At 38.7% G+C, this 22,577-nt stretch overlaps 1 long non-coding RNA gene across 4 annotated transcripts in view; it reads left to right on the forward strand.

Annotated features, from left to right (window-relative positions):
• The window catches only part of LOC136375292 (uncharacterized), a 132,234-nt gene extending 123,678 nt beyond the window's left edge, over positions 1-8,556 (forward strand). For 3 of the 4 annotated variants that reach the window (XR_010746059.1, XR_010746057.1, XR_010746060.1), the window contains one exon: positions 7,206-8,556. This is a non-coding gene — a long non-coding RNA (uncharacterized lncRNA). Of the gene's footprint in view, positions 1-6,121; positions 6,622-7,205 lie in introns of all 4 variants that reach the window. The other variant, XR_010746058.1, reaches the window with a different exon arrangement.
• Positions 8,557-22,577: the final 14,021 nt, after the last annotated feature.

The raw sequence follows: 22,577 nt of genomic DNA on the forward strand, positions 1-22,577 counted from the left end.
GTATCAAAAGCAGACAAAGGTGTGATTGATCTGTCTGGAATTGGCAGACTCTTTCGCTGTGTCAGGCTGTTTCTTTGATCAATGAAGGTATAGCCTCTGACCTTTAAAAAAAATCAATGAGATTGATTGAAAGGAGAGAGAGAGAGAGAGAGCTATGAGAATGCAGGATAGCTTTAACCTTCACTGTCTAGAAAATTTAAAATATTCTGTTTTTTGCAGGCATTGAATCTATTTTCTATTTTCTTCTTAAAATGCTTTTCCTTTCCCCAGACTGCTTTTGAAAACTCTAAAAACAGGGTTGTGGAAACGTTGTGTCTGAATGTTTCTCACAAACGTTTATCTTCAGATTGCATTGTTAAGAAAACAGGAGCGTTTTGTCCTACAGCAGAATTCTGAGCATTCTCGTGGTGTCTGCAGCATGCACCGAATACCCTTAATCTCCTTTTTACAAGCTCAGATTTTTATGTGGCAAATGCACACCCCAGAATCAGCTCTCAGAGGAATGGTTCAGGTGCTTTCAGAGACACTATCCACCTGAATAAAGGGACTTGTATTTCCCTGTTTCAGGATCAGGCCCAATGGTGATTGCAACAATAGTGTGGAGCCATCATGGAGGGACGACTTCTGGGAATAGACAGTATATTTTGGTGATCTAGTATGTATTCTGGTGTTTTTATCAATTATATGTGTGTGTGTGTGTGTGTGTATGCAGGTATACCTACAGGTCAGGAAACAGTAAAAATGTCATACTGGAAAATTTACGAAGCAGGATTTTTTAAATAGTGCTTGGCACTTTACGTCTTTCTTATTGAGCAGGCTACAAATGCAGATCTGACTGTTTCGGCAAAAACAGGTTTTTGAACAGTTGGAATTTCATTTTAGTACCGGGCCTTTCCTTTCTTCACACTGTGCTGATGCTGTATTAAGTAGTAACACAAAGCAATTAGTGAAGTATAAAAAGTATTCATAAATAGAAAAGTTAATTCATTCATTACTTCATGCTCTCACAGCTCAAGGAAACATAGGTCAAAAAAAGTATACGTATCACAGTGGTTTGTTTTCACAAATAATTACCTTTTTAATTGAAAGTGTCGGTAAAATCAAGGTCTATTGAATAGAATTCACACAAAAAGTAATTCAAATGGCAATAATTTCTGCTGTCATATGTCTGTGTTTTAAATAAAGGGCAGGTAAATTGACAAGTCAACAAGGAGATGGTATAATAGCATTTCTTGAGTAAGATGGAGTTTGCGTAGGAAGAAAAGGGTATTGCTGTTTCTCTGTAATTTTATTTCTGTGATTTCTTTTTTGTAATAAATTGTCTAGGCTATATATACATATTCAATACTTCATGATCAGGTGGGAATTTCAGCTAAGTTAGGAAAGGCATTCTTACTGAATTACAAGGTGAATTCTGGCTGTAGCATTTCTAAACAAGAAAATAGGAGGGTAGATTTTTTTTTTTTAATGGCAAATCTGGGACTAGATAGCTGTAGGAATTTTCTGAACTTGTTATCCCCTTGTTGTTCATCAGTGAGGTGAGAAGGTATTAGGGACAATCATACAGAACTATGGTGTAGGCATAGTCCAACCAGGCACACATCATTCTAATAGTGTCACTCTTCTAAGTCATTTAAATGCTACATAAAGAAAAATTTTATTTTATGAATATCCTTTCCATGTGCACTGTGATAAAGAAATTTTTGGTTCTAGAAAAAGGAAAGGGATGAGTGTGTTGTGTCCCAGTTTAAGCACGCTGAGGATATGAAGATGAAAACCGTAAAATCAGAATAACTTTTGATACCAGTGCACTCCTCTCTTCCCGTTAGATATGTTCTGATTTTTCTCCAGTGGTATCTAATTCTTCTCATCACATTCTCTTAACATTACTACATTACTATCTGTTTTTCCAGAGAGTCCTTTTCTGTCACACAAAGTTTGTGTTAATATTGCAAATCACCTCACTCTTGCTATTTAAGAAACAAAAGGCTCATCCTGTATTTGAGCAGGTTGTGATATCTGACATGCATGTCCAGCCTCACCTCTCCTTCCTCTCTGTCCAGAAGCAATAATCCAAGAAATGTCTTCTTTTTTTCTTCTCTCTCCCTCTTTTTTTTTTTTTTTTTTTTTTTTTTTTTTTTTAATATTTTTAATTTTGAGTGCTTTCAGCAATGGCTGCTCCCCTTTCTGTTCCTCACAGACAGAAACTGCATCTTTCCAGTGTGGATGTGGATGCTGTCCCCTTGTGGATGATGCTCACAGTCTGAGCTGCTGCCTGCAAAACTGAGCAGTGCCCTTCAGCCACTTTAAGGTGGTGTCTGGTGCAGTGCATTCATTTAGCATTACTAAAGGACAAAATTAAGGTTCTTTTTGTTTCTCATCCCCCTGCCAGCTAAAGCTTTCCCAGAAAAGAGGCAAAGCTGAGGTCATTTTTTTTCCATCTGTGAGGGGTCAGTGACTGCAACCAAGCTGTTCCTGGCTGAGGTATAAGCCTGTTAAAATACACCTATGCTAGCAGCTGAATAATTTTTGAGAGCAAATTTTTGTATTTTTACTAATGAAAACAGCAGGTCATTAAATCCAGTGGTGGATCTCCAATTATAACCTGTTTTGGACAGCATGGAGCCCTGCCCAGACAGACCCCCAACCTTGGCCTTTGCCTCTGCCGTGAGACCCCTGCGTGCTACACCTGCCCCATACCCACTGCCAGCATCTCCAGGAGCACAAATTCCTCCCAAAATACCATTGCCACAGCTCATTCTGCTGTTTGGTATTCTCCATGCTGCCTGGGCTGGGGCTGTGCATTCAGTCTGTCCAGAAGAGAAGCAGATCTATGGTTAAAAAAGGTGTGGTCCTGCCTGGAAACAGAGGCAGTGTGTACAGACAGTGATGTAAGGGTAAATGTACCAGGGCTTTCTTTTACTATTATTATTTAAGTCTAACAGAATAAATCAGACTTAAGAGACCTAAATTCTGGATACCTGCTACCTGGATTCTTTCTTTCCTCCCGAGAAAATGAGAGATGGGTATGTGAGAATTGCTGGAGCATTTTTATGGAACGCTCTTAGATGGAACGCTCTTAGATCTTTTCTTGCCCAGGAATTAAAAAAAAAAAGAAAAAAAAAAAAAGTTGATATTTGATCTTTATACAGCAAATAATAATTAGAGGCAAGAATTTAAAATTATTCTGCTCACAGTCAAGCCTGATGGTTCTTTTCTCCTTGCATTTCATGAGGATTTACTGTACAGTGGATGCAAAATGTAAATGATGGGCAATTCTGTGAAATTCAGACATGCACACAAAACTGTCTTTCCAACTTTTTCACACTTACCTTCAAACTGAAAATGGATTTTCCTGGTGGCTGATTAACCAGAAATAAGTTGTTTCTAACTAGGTTGAGGGGAGGGGGGTTCTGTAATATTGGATTACTGAAAGGAGTGAACAGCTTCAGTTTAATTCAACTAGTCTTCTATTTTTAATCTCCAAGGAAACAGCTGAGTTGAATGTTAATTAAACAGCAGTCTTTGATCCACCCAGCCACTCCCGGAGGCATAATAATAATATATAAGTGCACAGCAGCACATATATAATAGGTACACTTAAAGGAGTGTGTCTCACCATATTCACATTTGAAACATTTCTTGCTGACCCACTCTTATATTATTTAAATAGGGAAAGGGAAAAAAGAGGAGAAAATACTAAGCTAAACTTCTGTGGTCTGAAGGTAGGGCAGCAGAGCAAGCGTAAGTTCCTATTATGAGGAAGTATAAGGGTTAATGATTAGAAGAGTGGAATCAGGAAAGACCTTAAGCCCAGATCCATGACAGTGGTAATTGAGCTGATTGATTACGACATCTCGTTTCAGACGACTATTGATTTAATCTAGTCTGCAGTCCCATTGGCCCCAGAGGTGCCCCCGAGTGAGGCTCAGCACTTGAACCTGGGTACTCTTCCCTACTCACCGTCTGGATATAAATTTTCCAGAATCTGCAACCATTTATAATTTTCACCCATCTTCATCCTTTTTATTCAGAGGCTTCTAATTTCATCAGGCTAATGTTTTTAACCATCGAGGGGAGAGGCACAGGCAAAATGAAGTGGCACAGACTGAAAAGGGTGGGTTTTTTTTTAAAAAAAAAAGGCAAGGCAGAGAGCCGGGGCTCTGTGGCCAGTATTTGCATCTGTTGTCTCTGATTCGCAGAGCTAGCAAAGGCTGCTTTTGGAGGCAGTCCACAAAGCTGGGCTATCAGTAGGCAGTTTGCTGTACGCGCACGTTCAATTATTAAAATAGTAGACTTTTTTTTTCGTTCTGATAGCCATAGCGAGGTCATGACATTAATTTATCCGGGGTATTGTGGGTAACTATACAGGAAAAAAAGCATAAAGGGCACAGATGCTGGAGCAGCAAAAAATGGATGGGTCTGAGCAAAAGGAGATTAAGAGGCGATGACCAATCTAATGTACGTATAGCAGTAAGAAGCCGGCATCCGTCACAGACTGTTGATGGCAATAAGTATTTTAAGCCATGCTCTGCATGTGGTAATTTTTTTTTTTTTTAATATACCCCAGTAACTGCTAAGCTGAATGCTGTAATCCTGTATTTTTTCAGTTTCCCAAATCTGATTTTGGTCTTGTTTTTGTTGTCTCATGCTTGGCGTTCTTCGCTCGCTCTCTGTCTGTGGGTGTGTGTCTGTCTCTGTCTCTCCCTCTCTCTGAGATTACAAACTTAACTGTTTCCTAATTGTCTACTTTCCTCTGTCCTTTTCCTAAGAAATTAATCGCCATCACCAGGACTAGTCCCAAGCGCACACTAACTTGGCTTAGGGCGTGTACCCGGCGTTTTGGCTTCCTTCCTTTACTTTGGAGCTGTGTGACATTTTCTTTTGGACCTTTTCTGCAAGTGGATGCCCTTCCCTTTCGCTGCTGCTGCCGTAAGGTTGCCAAAAGGCTACCTGAGCTGGGACTGCAGCGCTGCATCCTGGGACCTGCCTGCCGAGGGCTTCCACGGCACCAGGCAGCTCTGAGAATTGGCTGGTGAATTGCGTATCACCTGTTCTACCCCCCCCAACCCCTCCCCGGTAAATAATTTCTATACCGTGAATCACAGTGGTGTGGTATTGTCTGGAAAAGTAATTCCCAAATACTGTTGGCGTAAAAAAGGGAAAAGCCGAAAGACTATCAACACCATAAGCCATTAAGGTCCCTTGCCTTAAGAACAAAGGAACAAGGTAAAAAATGCACACAATAATTATGCTCTGTGGATTTTCATAGCCTGTCAGACAACTTGTGCCTGTGTTTCAGTTATCAGCCTTTGTGCTTTGTTTTGTGTTGTGCATTTTCTGTACGTGTCTTGAGTTTCTCCGTGTGTGTATTCGGTGTTCGTGTATGTGTTCAGACTCCTCTACCAAAACCGAGCAAATACCATACAGAAAAATACACAAGTGGGGCTCAAACTCGCATTTTCAGTACTCAGTGTGGTGGTGCGAGTGTATTGCCATTGTTCTCTTGCAGTGCTCCCTCTGACACGAGCAGCTTCTATTTTTTATTTTATTTTAACTAAGAAGTTTAAAATAAAAGAAAAGAAAAAGAGGAAAAAATGTGCTTAGTACAGTTAAATGCCAATTGAAGCCCAGAAACTCACAATTTCAGCACAGTGAATGGTGATTCAGACCCTGGCAGGGTTTTGGCTATGAGACAATTCCTACTTACAAGGAGTACAATGGTGTGTGTGGGGGGGTAGGCAAGATAGCATTAATTTTGAGGAAGATTAATATTAGTCTTTTAATGTTCATTATTTTCTGAAGAAATGAATCCTTGTAGCTTTGGAGAGCTAGTGTGTCCTTCCCACTGGTATTTATTCGAGCAAAGGAAAAAATGAAGAAGGCGTAGAATAAACTCCTAAGACTGTTCAAGAATTACTGGCATTATTTCTCTCTACATCACGTGTGAGCCTGGGTTGCCTGCTATTCCTGAGGCAGAGGATCGAGGATGAAAGTCTGTGTGTCAGAGCCTGTTTTCACAACTGCATTTGGAGATCTGTCTTATTGATTAGGAAAAAAAGGGGGTGGGAATAGGAGTGTGAGGTGAGGGGAGGACCGACTGACTACTGGCTTATTGCAGCTCAAGACATTTTCTTCCGGAAAGATGTCAAACAACTGAGACACAGCAACAGAGGAAGTAGAAAGGTGGAAAAATAAGAAGAGGGACCCTTTGGAAGAAATGAAGGCATTCCTTATGAGAGCCTTGAGGTTGTTTTTTTTTGTTTTTTTTTTTTTTTTTGGTTTGGTGGGTTTTTTTGTTATTTTTTTTTTCTTCTAACATCTGACCCACAAGGGCTAGAGTGACAGCGTCATGCAAATGCTGCAGTCCAGCAGGTCTGAGAGAGAGGGTGGATGCTAGAGAGTGAGTTAATGTTAATGATGAGTGCAGTGAAAATACCAGCCGATACCACCCCCTCCACACACAACTGCTCTGAGTCAGCATCCGCTGCTTTGCCGTGCCTTGCTGTGCGTGTGTGTGTGTGTGCGTGCGCATGTGTGTGTGTGTGTGTGTGCGTGTGAGTGCTGGGACCGTGCGTGTGTGCATGGGAGGTAAAGCCAGTCAGTCAGTGAGAAGCAAAGGTACGTTTGAGAGCAACTAAAATCTGACTGATTTCCATCTTCAGAGCATCAGATGTATTCCCTAAAGAGGATGGGTCTATGCGATGGGGGTGGTATAATTATGTTAATGTCATATTTATAGAGGGGAGAGATTTTTCATTCTAATTATTGATTTGAAAGCTGTGGTCAAAATTGTTTGTTAAATCATGATCAGCTTTAAAAAAAAAAAGAAATTGAATGAAATCTAGGGACTGCTATACATATATATATCTTTCTCATATATATATTTTGTTTCATTTAACTATTTTGTGTCTGAGGCATAACTGATTGAATGGTGCACAGTGACAAAGAAACGGCTCTTATATAATGTTGCATTATATCATCAGCTGAAATAATATTGTAAATAATCCAAAATGTTCTGAAATCTGAAGTATCAGTCTGGAGGGGAGGGTGAAGGGCAGGGGTGGGGGTGGGGGGCACTGGCAAATCTTTTCTTCGGCAGAGCACTCTGTACAGCTTTCTTGTAAATGGATGGTTCACCTGTTCGACCAGCAGAGATTCTAATTCTTCCCCCTCCCTTGTCTTTTTTTTTTCCCTTTTTAAAGCTGAACGGCTTCCCGAGGAGCTCTGAGTTTTCTATGCCAGATTCTGCTCCAGTGGCTAGGACCTTTATGGCTGCTGTTTCTTTTGCTCTGGGATCTGATGGAGGAAAAAAAAAAAAAAGCCACGGTGGATCCTGTCCCTAAAGTAGAAATTTTCTTTTTCATTCTGCGAACAAGGCTAAAGATCGGAGGAGAATGAATGCAAAAGTAATTCAGGATTGTGGTCGTGCCATTAAAAGTGTTCGGCTTCAGAACAAAATTATTTGGGAAATCCGAGCATTTCTTCTTACTGTATCGACAGTATTTGAAAGTTATGTGTGCCTTGAGTAATCTGGTTCAAGTGACAACAATCTCTGCATGTCAATGTTTTCTGCAGCTTATGGAGAGAAGGCTAGTTTTGCCATTGGAAAGGAAGAAGCTTTTTCTAGCAGTCTGTAGAAGGATTAAATGTTGAACATGGGGAAGAGGCAAAAAGTGAATACACGCCCAAAGGTTATCCTTGCATCGTGAATGGGTTTAAAGTACTCTGTAACCCAGGGCCCACCTGAACAGTAGGACTAAAAGTATAATGGGGGAATATTTCAATTAGAACCCCCTTAACAAGCATTTAATCCTTCTTTCAGGCATTAAGGAAATAGAATAAAATTGTTACTGTACAAATCTGCTGGAAGGAGATTTTAACCCATTTGTAGACGCTTCCCTGTGATGCATTATAGAAACATAGCTACCTGTGAGATAAGGCAGTGAAGATTTTTATCCTGTGTTCTTTGTTTTTTTTTCTTTTCAAAAGTTAAGGACTATACTCTCAGAAAAGTCTGTTCGGTCAGCTGATACATTGTTTGAATGTATGTTTGTGTCTTGCCTGCTTATTTGATCTTTTCTGCCCCCTACTTGAAACGGTGGTTTGTTTATTTGGGGGGAAGGAGGTGGTGTTGATTTGGGGGCGGTGGGGGGTGGACATTGGTTTTAGGGTTTCTTTTGGATTTGGGGTTTTTGGGTTTTTTTTTCTATTTAACAATAGCAGTGAAAGTTTTGGTGACAGCGATTATGACTGCTAAACAATTCAGTTTATTGGAAGACGAATTCTACTGGATCATATCGGACTTTTCCTAGTCCCTGAGACCCTAACTTGTGAGGTTTTTTAGCAACAATCACAAGTCAGGCTCTTGGGACCTAGGCGGAGGGGAACCAGCAGCTTTGGACTGTGATTGTTTCTCTGCAGAATTTAGAGAACCAAAGGAGCTTTCCTTGCCTGGAAGGGTAAAAAGGAAAATACACCTATTTCAGATGTTAAGCATTAGAACTGTTCCATTAAAAAAAAAAAAAAAAAAAAAAAAAAAAAAAAAAAAAAAAAAATTAAACAACTGTTACCCATACCCATTGTGCAACATTATGATATTACATTGATGTTACATATTTATATGTTTAGAAAACTGGACTAGATGTCACAAAATAGTTAGAATTAAAATATAACATGAATGTTAGTTTTCACCTAAAAAAATCCCCTCCCCCCCAAAAAAAAAATAAAAAAAAAACCCCACAATAAAACCCCCACTCGAAACAGATACTAAAATATACAAAACTCTCCCAACCATAATATTAATATTATTATTATTATTGTAGGCAATTCTGATAGATAATTATCACAGAGAACATATTCATCCTTTCTGTTGCAGCATTCATTGACTTTTAAAACATAAACACTGATGTTTGAGGCCTAGAAAACATTCGTTCTATTGTTTAAATAATGATTTCAGTTTACAGGAAAACTGTTGCTTAGCTTTTCCTGTAACATGGAACAAAGAGTATTTTGCAGTTAGTGGCCATCATTTTTTTTTTCCAAGTGAGAACACAATATGTCATTTAAAATATTCTCTCGTTTTATTTACATTTTAATCTAAAAGAGAATATTTGTTTCAAAACCATACTACAGCATTAACATCCCTTTGCACTCAGAGACATATTTCTTGTACCTGTTCCATTTAAAGTGAACCCAAAATACTCTAAACACTGGACTCAACTTCTAACATCCCCATCACTTCTTATGTATTTTATCCCTCTGAAAAAAATCCAGCATGATCTGTAGCTTGTCCCTCATGTGTTAAGTTCTTCACTGACTTTGTATAAGGAGATTCACAAGCACATGAGTTATTCTGTACTGCTTATTCATCTTGAACATCCAATCTAAAACACATCATCTGATTTGTATTTCTTAATATTTTATAGGTGAGTTAGTTCTGAGTCATTTTTTCTGCTTCCTGTGTCTAATCAAGATGCTGCAGGACTTAACTGATACATCAGACTTCACTGAAACAAAGGCTTCATACAGATCAGGCATCTAAACTATTTGTTCATTTCAAAAGTGGTATTTTGGATGCCGTATATTTTTTCCACTTATGTGGGAGGAATTGTGTTTTATTGTAAGCATCAACACTATTGTTAAAATAAATTGTTCTTATCTGTAGTACAATACTTTTTCTTCTTGTCTTGTTTTCTTAAGAGACAGAAACTATGCTCAGTACATAGTTTTAAAGTTGCTCAAGATATAATTAGTCTTTAAATAGTCATAAAAAATATTGCCTTAGCAATTACAATGATGATACAGTTCCTGTAAATATGTATTTCTTTTCTTTGTAAACTGTCAATCCCACATGCTAAGAACACCCAAAAGAGCTACTTGCAAAAATTTAGATACAGAGGTAACTTTTTAAACACAGAAGTGATATTCAACATTGACTTCTGTTTAGGCAATATTGGAAAAGTAGATCTGAATGTGTATAGGAAAGACAAATACACCCAGATGGGTGCTACACTTGTGAAGCACTTTGTTAGGAATTGACACATATTCTGTAGCAGTTTTCAATACTGAAAACAGGTTATTTAAAACACTGATCAGGTGAATACATATCCTGTTCATTTGAGCTGTATAATGAGATAAAAGTATATCGTGTGTTGGTATATTCATGTCAATATGCAATTTAAATTACACATAGTATTTACCAAAATAAAAATCCTTATAACCAGCTGTATGATTCACCCATCTATGCATATTGAAGATTGTAATTGAATTTTTTTTTTTTGATCGGTAAAATTTACTTGAATGAGGATAGTTCACATTCAGCACTTCAAATTAATTTTACATTTAACACTGTATGTACAATGAAGGCGAAACTGTGGTGTGAAACATTTTGTCTCTGTCAATCTGAAGATTTCGACTATGCTTTGCCCTGCACTGAGAGTGAGAAGAAAATTAGTCACTAGAAACCCCTGCCTGGCGTATTTGGTGCTCCAGCAAAAGTCTTTAATATGTAGTCCTGCCTCTGCATTACTGCTTGAACCGAGATGACTCCAGTGGCTCCACTCTGCCCATCGTACTCACTGCTGCCCCTTGCCACAGGGATGGGAAAGGTGGTGCACTGCCTGCCTCTTTGCCTGCTCCTTCTTCTTCCCCAGTCTCAGCACAACCAGCCCAACCTCAGGTACACAGGTGGATGGAGGGGAGGGAGAAGCAGGATCTTCACTCAGGCAGCATTTCCACCAAGAACAATGTGTTTCCTTGTCCTGGCACTGAGTGACAACACCTACAGAGACCATGCAGGAAGCAGCCCCATTTACCCAGTGACAGTATATGGAAGCTGTCTCTATTAGCACAGATAAATAGAAAGCACCATTTTCAGTATGCTATGCTTAAAGATATCTACAAAATTTTGATACATTTCTATATATAGCAATCGCATATTTCTATACAACTTGATGTTGTTTCAGTGCAAAATACATTTAAATGCTCTTTAATAAGTGATTTCAGACTAATCAGCTTGTGCTACAACAAAAACAAAAAAACAAAAACACAAGCTCTTGCAAAGGGGGAGGAAGAGACGGAGAGAGAGAGAGAGTGAAAAAGATGTGTGGTGCATACAAAAAAGGGCTGATATTAACAATTCGATGGGTTCCTAGTTGGTGGAGCAGACTGAGCCAGACGCATACATTAGCGGCTGTCTGCTGCTGATGGGAGCCTGCTCAATGCGGTGGAAATGAAGGATCACCTAGGCTCTGACACCAGCTTATTTGTACGTTTTAATTTTAAAAAGGAAAATCACTGTTTTACATAAACATCTTAACCCCTAAATGATTTTTTTTTCCTTTTTTTTCCTCCCTCATATTGTTTGCTAATTTGCTGTCAACTTAAAATGCTGTTTAGCTATAGCCCAACAAAACATCAGTCAAAAAACAGAGGCAAGTATTAGCTTCTCTTTTGTCTGCCATGTACAATTGAGTTATTATTATGATAATTGTCTACTTTAATATTTAGTCTTCATGGGAGATGCAACAATTTTCTAAAGTTTCATTTTTGAGGCATTCTAAGTTTCAGCAATATACCATTTCATATTTCACCCAAACAACGCAAAAAAAAAAAAAAAAAAAAAAAAAAAAAAGCTCATAGCTCAAGCGATTTGATCAATTCTTTTCATTATCCTGAAAGTCTTTACCACCTTTGTATAGTATTACATATATGGGACAGGATTTCTTTTCCAACCATATAAACTCTAAGATCCATTAATACAGTGCTGAAGACTGCTACATGAGTCAAGGGAATTCCAAACCAAGTTAATTACTGTTGGAATTAGAGGGAAGAATATTTTACTCGAAGTTGTATAACAAGAATCTACAATTATCACATTTCAGGGCATTGCTCTATTCATTTGATGAAAAATGTCAATGAGGTTTAACAGAAGATGTTCTGCATCTCCGTGGGTAATGAAAATCGGCACATCCACGATAAGCTAACACAACATTTTCAGTGTGTTAATATGCAGTGCAGCAGAAATTTCTGTAGGCAGTAAGTGTAGCCATCATTTCGATTTGCCCGTGTGATGATTATGCTCAGTTCCTGACTAGGTACATAATTTCACACTGAAAAGCAGTCATCTCCTCTTAGGGACCAACTGTAGCCTAGAAAAAAAGAAAAAAAGAAAGAAAGAATGTCTCTTGTCTGAGGTCTATAACTAGCTAGGTAGTCACACAATAAAAATAACTTATCTGCAATACTATAAAGATGGCAGCTGAAACCGTATCATTCAATTAAAAGTAGGTTTATTTTATTATGTTAATTTAAAGTGGTTTTGTCCAAATAATGTATCTCAGGCATTCATCACCTTGTTAAGTTTTTTCATTGTTTGATGATTACAATAGGCATCTTCAGAGTTTGTTGGATGCTGTGTTGTTGCATTCCTTGGCAACACTAGTGTGATTCTTATGGGGAGTTATATTCTGACCAGAAACCAGCTCAATTGGTTGATGAGCCTCACTTGCAGTGCCTGAGTAGCAACAAGTGGATGGAAGCCTTAGAGAGTAAGTGAACGTCAGATGAATAAAATCAACACTGATAAAATCATTTCATCTTTAAAACCATCTTTAACCTATTAAGTGGGATTTAAAATTAATTGCAGAATCTTCCAGTTGATTACAGACTAAAGTTTATCTGGTAGGTTTTCAGAAGTGCATGTTCCTACTTATTTAGGAGTTAAGGATTAGTCATAATTGTGGGATAAACTAGATATGGTAATGATAGGTTGAGCAATATGAGTATCCTATAGGGAAGAAGGCAGACAATATTCTGTACTTTTCTTTTACTCGTTAGCTGCTGCACTGGGGCCGTGATTCTTTACAAGGAGCATGTTCATTTATTTATTTAAATGGCCTAGCAAATCAACAAAGTTGTGCTGAGTAGTTTAGGGCTGGTAATTTTGGTTTTGGTTTTGGGTGGTTTTCTTCCACCACCACCACCCCCAACTTCTTTTCTTGGACGTGTACGTGTCATGCATGTGAAGGTATGAAGGAAAAACAGCTATTCAGCACAGACACGTCCCACCCCTTTAATTAAGCTTTTCCTGGACTATGTAAAAACACTGGCAATGTGTAAATCCCATTTGTGTGCGTGTTATTATTATTTTAGCAGATTCCTAAGAATTATATTAAGATACCTCAGTGATGAAATGCACATGAAAATAGTTGCATTAGTAAGTCACTGGATACCGAAAGGGTTGGATGGCATCGGCACAGAGCCAACTGGAAGATTTTACTTTTCATTTAATTCCTTTCACCTAGTAGGCTCCCTAAGTATTAGGCAGAACCCAGTATGTGGCTAAGTTATTGCTCTAGTGTTCATCACACAAAAAGCACAGTCTTAGCATTTGTAAATTTTCTTCAGGGTGGTTTCTAATCTAGACAGCATTTGCGTTTGGGGATTACACCACAGTCTGTTCCCCACCACCTCCCCCTCTAACATGTAGCCCTTTCAACTTCTTCAAAGAAGTGCGGAAAAGTAGGTTCTTTTATTAATAGCAGAAAACAAACCGACTGCTGGACTTCCGTGGCAGAGCTCACATAATGCAGCAGGGTGGGAACTGTAACAAAGAATGCTTGAATGCACTAAACGTATAGTGAAACCCCATTTACATTCACTGATGGAGCTTAAAGTACAATAAGTGAGAAGTTTAAAGTAGAAATAAGCAGGGCTATGAAAAGGCTTCAGTGAAGGTAGATACTTCTTGAAAAGTTTAGCAGGATTTAATTTCAAACTCAAGCCTTTCCTGGTAGAATGCATTTCTTCATAGTGCATCTCTTTGCTTAAAGCATTTCTATTGGATGACAATAAATCAGATGAAGTGAGTGCCTCCAATGCATAAAGAAGTAGATTCTGTTTATCCAGTTTATATACTGATTTTCATACAAGTGAGACAGTTAGCAGTGGAAAAGTCTTCATGGTTCACTGTCTGCTCCTCTTCACTCTCTCTCCTCTACAAACTGCCTTTGAAGTGCATGGGGAAAACTTTGCATCTAGGAAAAGTTTGATTGTGGAATCCTCACTCACTCTCTACTACAAAAATATTTCTGTCTGTGTGGGTATAGGTACACCAGAGAATTGGACAAGGTGGTTGCTTTTCTTCTGCTGAAATTATTCTGCGAAATAGAATTACAATATTACTAGTAACAATCACCTCTTCATCTATTTGTTTCAGTCCCTTCCTCAGCCCCACTGTCAGGCCCTACAAGATGCTGTCTTTGTTCTCCTAGGAGTTTAAATCAGCCTTGCTCCCACTGTTTGTATTTCTCTCCACAGTGGTTCTTCATCCTGAGCATGAAGGACATATAAACTGCCCCTACTTGTAATTTTTTGCAGACTCTGCATCTCCTCCCTTGGCCCCATTCAGAAACAACCAGCAGTCAGACATAGATTAGGCTGTTGGTTGCAGTTTTCCAGATAAAGCTCTTCTTCCTCCTTTTCTTTTGAAGAATGACATGATAGTCCTGATCTCTGCACAATCAGAATGGAGGTTCATTTGTGGAACATCAGATTTAACAACAGTGATTTGGGAAAAGCAGGCTATGGGATAATTTTCTGCTGCTCTATTCAGCAGAGGTACCTTCTGCTGGTGATGTACATGAAGCTTTTGCTACCAGCATTTAGCCAGATTGGTATTCCAGAAGTTTTGGTGGTCGGTCCTTGCCCTTAGGGAGTCTAATTCTGCTTTGGGCCTACAGGAGGCAGGTCCACAGGCTCTCACCCTCCTGCCATGCTGCAGCATCTGGCATGAGTCTAATCCAGACACAACACTTCTCCATCCCTATGGCACGGTGTCCCAACAGCACAGGGATCCGTGGTCAGCAATCCTGGCATGTGAAATGGCCGGCACAGCCATTTTGTGGTGGGATTTATTGCCTTCCACTGCAAGCACAGGGTTCATCCCTCTGTTGGGGAGATTTGTCACAAGTCTGAGCATACGCAGTGCTTATAGCTCTTGCTGATGTTATTTATATACACACACTGGAGTATTCAGGGAGTTAGATTTACTGTGAGATTTTAAACAAACATAGGAGACCGTGCTTTTCTGTTGTTTATTATGTTGGCATGTTATTTTGGATCTTAATTTTCAAACTTATGTCTCCCTCTGAAATAGAGGAGTATGGTCAAAATATTGATGTTTTAGGAGCCATTGAGGCACCCAGTCTTTAAACAACGGCTGGATGTTTAGAAGTGAGGCAGGTTACCAGTGCAGCATTGGAAACCTCTCCTAGCTGACTCAGAGGGTTAGATTTCTTGTGGGTGTTGCCACTATCTGAGTGTTGAGGTTTGGTAGGCTTTTATGAGTTAATAAATTCCAAGGGCTGCAGTTTGGCTTTCTGAAATTTGGTAATCATTCCCTAAATGCTAGTGGGAAATCAAAATTACTACATGCAATAACTAACACTTTTAAAACCCTTTGAAATGTTTCCAAACTGCTGCCTACGTGTTCTTCTTAGCTGCATCGATGGTTAAAGATTAGGGTCATTTCCTGGCACTCATCATGAATGCAGACAAGAGCATTTCTTTCCTCCCTGCCATTTTCCTGGTGCTGTCCAGGCTCTGTGGCTCTTTCATGTGGGGAACACCACTCACTAATGGGAGCACAGTGGCTGTCACAGGGGGACCTTGACTTTTATTAGAGCTCTGAGACCTCAGTATAAAGCAAATACTGGCAAAGCAGGAGGTCATGATTTAGTGTGGCAGTGTGAGGCAATGCATTTCTTCTGCCATCTTTTACCTTCTTCTTTCTTCTGTTTATGCTTCAGTTGTTCACAGTAACTTAGTGCAATGTTTGTAAAGAGAAGGTTCCATCTGAACAAGCTTTGGGATCTCAAGCTTTGGGATCCCAATATCCAGCTAGTCTCCATTGAAACTCTTCAGATTAGTTTTGATGTGCACCTTTATTTTTTTCAATTTGATATTTTTAATGATCCCTTGTGATCTTCTGAAAAAGCAAATAAGAAAAAAAAAAAAAAAAAAAAAAAAAAAGGAAAGGAAAGGAAAGGAAAGGAAAGGAAAGGAGGAGCTCCAAAGAGACTCTCTGGCTCATCATTTTTGTATAGATCGGTCTAATGTGTGTGTCTCAATTCTGTGTGATTTTACTATGGTGAAAAAATCCTTTAGCTTGGGTTAGGAAATTACAGCAGAACTTAATACCTGCAGTAGTCTTCTAAGAGGACTTGAAGGCTCTGTGGCTGAATGCCATCCATGAATGCCATGGATGCTTTCTTATATTCTCTCTGCCTCCAGATACCACGTGCCATTCACTAGACCAGGAAATGTGGTACCACGCAGGACTTGCACCTTGCATGGACTAGGCAAGAAATACAGCCATCTTTCTTTCTTTCTTTCTTTCTTTCTTTCTTTCTTTCTTTCTTTCTTTCTTTCTTTCTTTCCCTTTCTTTCTTTCTTTTTCTTTCTTTTTCTTTCTTTCTTTCTTTCTTTCTTTTTCTTTCTTTCTTTCTTTGTTTTAGTTTTTTTTTCATTTCTTTATTTCTTCTTTCTTTCTTTCTCTTTCTTTCTTTCTTTCTTTCTTTCTTTCTTTCTTTCTTTCTTTCTTTCTTTCTTTCTTTCTTTCTTTCCCTCCTTTTCCCTCCCCTTTGCTCTCCTCCCTTGCATCTCCCACACACAGCAGTATTATCCTCTCTGCTGCCAAGGTAAACTCAAACATCCAGTCTGACTTCCTCCATAAAACATGCCAAAGCATTCACCGAGCAACTCCCATGTCAACATCAACAATTTCTGTTTGGTTAGCATGTATATTTAGGATTTGGGATGGCAGAGAATCCATAATAACCTCTGGAACAGTCTCTCAGTGTCCAATTACATCAATATTAAAAAGATAGGCTTTATTTCGAATTAGAACTTGTTTAGCTTTAGTTTCCAGCTACTTTTTAAATTTTCCTGACAATTTAAATGGTCATTTGCTTCCTTCCCCCTCCTAGGGTTTCAGTGAAAAACTAATGAGATTGTCTTCATTGTCTTACTCTAAGGTTTTTGGGAAGATCAGATCATGTTGCATGTTCTTGTTTGAGTCTTTTCCATTTTGTCAATATCTTCTGCAAATACTAATAGTAGAATGAGTGAGCTGATGTCAGGAATGGTATTATCAGTTTGCTAGTAATTCTTCTTTTGTTTGACTTACTTACTCATTTATCTTGTTTATTCTCTTCTTTCCTTCACTGTACTGAGACCACAAGAACAGATAAAGGAATAAAGTGAGAAAATTATTTGGAAAAGTATTTTTGAGGCATTTAAAAGCACCCAATTCCAGTTAAAATTAGTAGGAGTTACCTACTGTCAAGTACTTCTGTTGCCTTTATTTAAGCAAAATCTTATGTCAATGAGAGGAGTAACAGAATTAGCTTATCAGCCTTTGAGTGATTATTAGCCAGGTAGCATTTGACCCCCATGAATGTATTTATTGAATAAATTGTGCTTAATATCATAAGGAAATTACAGCAGCTGTATTATTCTTACTATTTGAAAGCTTGCTTGGTTTCAGCATTTCCTGTTTCTTGTGTGCTCAAGTTACAGAAATAGATCCTACAGATGGATAAAAACATACCCATGTGTTGAAGCCAGGCAATCAGTCTCACATTTTACAGGTATCCATCCAAACAGCTACAGTATAGCTAGCTAAAGGATTATTTTTAATGTGTTTCTCCAAAGTTCTGTAACTTAGTCCCTTCACAAGGCTTATTTGTCTGATCTCAGTAAATCTGCAAGCCTATAGGTTTTATCATTCTCCTATCATGTGTTTGGGAAGGAGGGGTGGGGAGAAGACTGATCTTAGATAAGCAATGCAAGCTGGTTAAGAAAGGAGGAAGCTGTCATCTGTAGCCTTTCCAGAGACAGCAGTTCCAGACAGTCACCTGAGTATTATTGCTCTGCCTCAGCGATAAATCACAGCCTGGTAATGGCCAAGGCTGGCACCCTGACATTTTCAAGAAGAGTAAAAGACCTGATTTGACTGGAAATCAATTTCATTTCACAAATCTTGAACTGGGATACTCCAAACATGGTCTTTTTCATCTTTTTTTGTGTCTTATTCAGAATTTTCATGATTTGTTGAAGGATTAGTTGTTCTATACAATGACAGTGGTTTCCTACGTAAAGCTTAAAATTACATCACAGGATGTGGTACTGTGGAGAATGTAACTGCTTTTTCTGACAGCCTGCTGAAGGTGATGGGCACACCTCCTGAACCTGTGTTACCTTTTTCCCACCTCCAAAGGCAGGAGCTGTCCCGCACTGGAAGGATGAAAAGTCAGGCTCAGAGCACGTGATACCACAGCCCTGTTCTCCTTCACGTGAATTCCTGTGAGGTGCTCCAAAGTGGTGGCAGTGTTGGCATGTGAGGACTTCCCATTGTGCAATAAATTGTCATGCTTGTAGCAGCCTTTCCATAGCAAAAATGGACCATAAGTTCTAAAAAATTCAGCTGTGCTTTTTAGTATTTGAAGAGACAAAAATAAACCCCAAGCAAATGGAATTAAATGAGAGAAATTTTTTATTTTAATATTTTTGTTTTGCTCAGGCTCTAAGAATGTAGTGTAAAAACAAGATATTCTCCGTTCAAGGAGGGAGGGGAGTGAGCTTAGTGACTGTAGTACCCATGGAACTGTTGCACTAACAAGTGTAAGTAAATACAATCCCAAGCATCTCTCACCATGACTGCTCTGATACAGAGCACAACATCCCTTCTGGAGCAAGGCCATTGCCCAAGGGGAGGGCTTTGAGGGGGCATCAGACCTCCAGTGACTGAAGGTCCAGAACTGAGCCTGAAATGTCCTTCCCAATAGCTTCACAAGGAGCTACCACGCCCTGCAAAATTTCTATTTTCTTACTTAGCAAAACAAAACCATCTAGAGGACACTGGTTAAAAAAAGGAAGGTGGCATAAGGTAATGCATGTATGAAAATCTAAGCCAGTGAGTAAGCTGTGCCTAAATTTGCCAACAGATACATTCCTGTGTGAAACTGAGAAAGGAAAAGCATCCTTAGCATACAGAGGATTAAAAATATCTGATGGCCATTCCATGTTTAAGCCCCTTAAACAGGATAGTGTGAAGCATATTGTGGTGTCTATAGCAACAGGTGTGAAATGAAAGGTAAGGATTTTTGTCTCTTTGTGTGTCTCTTGCCTGCTGCACAGTACTCCTGGAAAACCTCTAAGAAGCTCATTAAATGCATGCATGTATAACACAGACCCAGTGCATCAAATGACTTTCAAAGGCCTTAGCTCTATGCTATGTCTAGACACTGTCCATGGGCTTTATCACAGCACATCTTAAGGAGCAGTAAAACACATCTGGCATGGAAAGAAATGCTAACAATCTAATAAATTGCTAGCATCTAGGCCAGAATCCTTTTTCTCTGACAATAGCCACTAGGACATGCCCAGGGAAAAGGATAAGATCAGGACAAGTAAAGTAATACTTCTCTGTTGTGGTTTCTTTTTTTTTTTTTTTTTTTTTTTTTTTTTTTTCTGTCTAGTGTGGAATTCAATGCCATGATTAATAGCTGGTATCAACCTATTTATGCACCCTTGGCAGAATTTTTCTTTTGTGCATGTGTTTAATTACTTGTGCTTTAATTTTCTGAACCCTTTTGGTGTGATAACAATGGTATCTTTACTTGATTACAAATATCTCCATGTTCTGCAGATTCATTTGCATCCAAGGAAGACTGAGAAAATGTTGGAGCCGTGTGTAAGTGGTTTGCATGGATTTCCAAGGCACAATGCCTCTGTGTAACCTCCATCATTATGGTCACTTAATTTGTTTTCTCTGAGTGTTTTCCTGGCAGGGAGAATTTCTAATGTTCAGTCATATGACAAATTTTAACTGGGGACAATGTTTTTTTTTCTGATATTTGTAGCTAATTGCCAAACTTTTCCAGCCACACACTATTGTGTACAATGGAGAGACTTAAAGGTGGATTAGATCAGAACTGTGACATTTGGCACTGTGATGTTCTCCTGACTGTTTTTATCAGCACAAAGCATGTCCTGGAAGACAGAGACACCCTGCAGCCTTGTAGTTTCCATAAAGGGATGCTTTGGCCTTGTTAAAGTCAAGCGGAGCCTTTGGCTTCAGCTGCTGAGATGTCACCATCAAACTTAAACAGTTTGAAGGGTTGCCACTCTCCTTACAAGACACTTACTTAAACTATTTCCACTCTCAAAAATGCCATACTATGAGCTGGATGCTTTTCTGCTTAACATACCCCATATTACATGAGGGACAGGGCAATGAACCCTGGAAAGCATTTCCCTTGTCAGAACATTGCGCTTGCTTAGTCATGGGTTTGAAAAAGACAAAAAACTTTGCATTGAAGCCGGAACCAAAGTAAAATACTAGCTCTGGAAAAAAGAGTCTAAACTGTCTATATTCTGAGGCTGAAAGTTTCTGCTTAAGTTCAAACAAAGAAATATAATATTTAGCTGGTTTGTTCAGGATCTAAAAACCCCAACAAAAAATAAAAACAAATAAAGTAGCCTCACTGTGCATCATTTAACATGATGCAAAATGTGCTGTCCCAGCATATTTTTAATGGAACATGACTTTATATATTACCTGCCTAGTTTAAACAGAGATTTTAGCTTTTAAAAAGGAAGCTTTATTGGATGGTTCATGTTGACAATACATGATTTTTTAAAGTAACTCTGGCATCACAATTTGTAAACGGTATGATATTACCAAAGACTTTACCTGAAGCAATTCACAATCCACATTTTTAATACAATGGTTGAATTCTCATTTCCAGAACAAAATTAAGCATCTAATAGTAAGTGCTGATTTTAGGGGGATTAGATCAAGTAAAGCCACTCTGCACTATAATGCCAGTATTTTAGGGCATATTACAACCCAGTTGATGAGATAAAACAAAATGAATTCATGTGCTTACTTACTATTTATTTCAGACCTGACTGAAATTTAGTGCTTGGGACATTGGAGGAGCCACAAGTCATTAGAAATGTTTAGAAAATGTAAAATTACAGTTGCCATTTGCCTTAAGGCATCTGCTGGGGCTTCTCCCAAAGACAGCAAGTTCACTGGAACAGTGTGATATATCTGCCAGCCTCAAACTGATGTCTCAGCTGCTTCAAGTAATCACAAAAGGCAACAGACACTTAATACATAGGAAATCAAGTCCTGTGTTACCTGTAGCGTTCCACTGTACTCCCGAGAACTTCACAAACTACATATTTTGTTCAAAGAAATTAAAATAAAGCCTTAAAATATTCAACTGTGATTATTACAAACAGCTTCAATTTTTTGAGTTTGTATTTTCAGGAGGTAGGATGAAAGCACAGATTAATAAAATCTGTCAGATGATACTTGGTGTAGCTCAGATTTATGAAAGCTGCAGTTTATATGGGGACACAAGACAGCATTTGACCACACTTACTGCTAAAACAGTCAGGTCAGGATTTCTCTTTCTTTAATTTCTTCTTTATTTTTTTTAATGTTGATGTTAAAAGGTAGACTTTTTTAACCAATAGCCCTCTGTAATGCTTCTACCATTACAAAATTGTGCTCTCGTTTTTCGTTAATAGGTCTCTTTTTGGTCTGTTTTCAACAAACGTCAGAACACCAACTGAGGCACACGTTTGGATTTCAGCTGTGTAAACATATCAGTACTCTAGCTTACCCCTTTCCTAGCTACAATGAGCAGCCTAAAGTGTGCAGACCAGGGATTTGTTAGTGATAAATGTGCTGCCAACACCACAGGTGAGGGTGGGTGCTTCTTTCCCGAAAAAGCTCCAGCCTTGATCGTGGCTCTGTCAGACCCACAGCAGGCAGAGGTTCTGCAGACCCACACCAGAACTCCCCTTTGCTGCATCCCCAGGATGAGCCTGTCTCTCCTCAGCAGATCCATGACAGTGAGAGAGAGAGGGCAGTCCACTCTTTTTGGAAGTCCTGTCTCAGAATGTCTGCCGGCACAGGTGGGAAACAAAACACATTTCAGGAGCAAAATCAAGGCTTTTTTCCCTTTTACCAACTGTGAAGACCAGGATCTTTTTCAGTTTAGTATTTTTAAACAGAAGCAGAATTTCTTTTCCCCATGCTGAAGTTGTTAACCTTTTCCAAATAATTTTTCTCTTTTTTTGTATTATTTGTGTGCCTCTGAATTCCCTGTGCAAGAGATCCTAATAGAAAGCATTCAGAGGCCTTTTGGGGAAATTTCTCTCAAAAAGGAGTTATCAGTTTATACAACTTCCTTGAAGGCTGAAAACCAGTGTATTAAAGCAAATCTCCAGCAGTTACAAAAGACATTTTCCTAAAAATTCTTTACACACACACATACACACACAAAAAAAAAAAAAAACAAACAAAAAAAAAAAAAAAAAAAAAAAAAACAAAAACAAAAACATAAAAAAAAAAAAAAAAACAAAAAAAAAAAAAAAAAAAAACAAAAACAAAACAAAAAAACCACTGCAGTTCTCAGACTGGTAGAAAAGCAAGTTGCTAACATTTCAGAAACACAGAGATCAATGAAAGAAAAGCACAAGGTCATTCATAT

Source organism: Sylvia atricapilla, chromosome 2 (genome assembly GCF_009819655.1).
Source record: "Sylvia atricapilla isolate bSylAtr1 chromosome 2, bSylAtr1.pri, whole genome shotgun sequence".
Taxonomy (NCBI): domain Eukaryota; kingdom Metazoa; phylum Chordata; class Aves; order Passeriformes; family Sylviidae; genus Sylvia; species Sylvia atricapilla.